Raw genomic sequence first — 236 nt, 5'->3', positions numbered from 1 at the left:
ATACCCTCGGTAAAAAAAAATTTTACGAGGGTGAAATGTTCATCGTGGTGTCGCACGTTAGACGCGGACAGGCTACCGCGGGTCTCTCGATCATCCAGGCCGGCAAACTATACCCTCGGTAAAAAAAATTTTACGAGGGTGAAATGTTCATCGTGGTGTCGCACGTTAGACGCGGACAGGCTACCGCGGGTCTCTCGATCGTCCAGGCCGGCAAACTATACCCTCGGTAAAAAAAA

This window comes from Mytilus trossulus, unplaced genomic scaffold (assembly GCF_036588685.1).
Source record: "Mytilus trossulus isolate FHL-02 unplaced genomic scaffold, PNRI_Mtr1.1.1.hap1 h1tg000575l__unscaffolded, whole genome shotgun sequence".
Lineage (NCBI taxonomy): Eukaryota > Metazoa > Mollusca > Bivalvia > Mytilida > Mytilidae > Mytilus > Mytilus trossulus.
The sequence above is the reverse complement of the archived record's forward strand: the minus strand, read 5'-3'. Positions refer to the sequence as shown.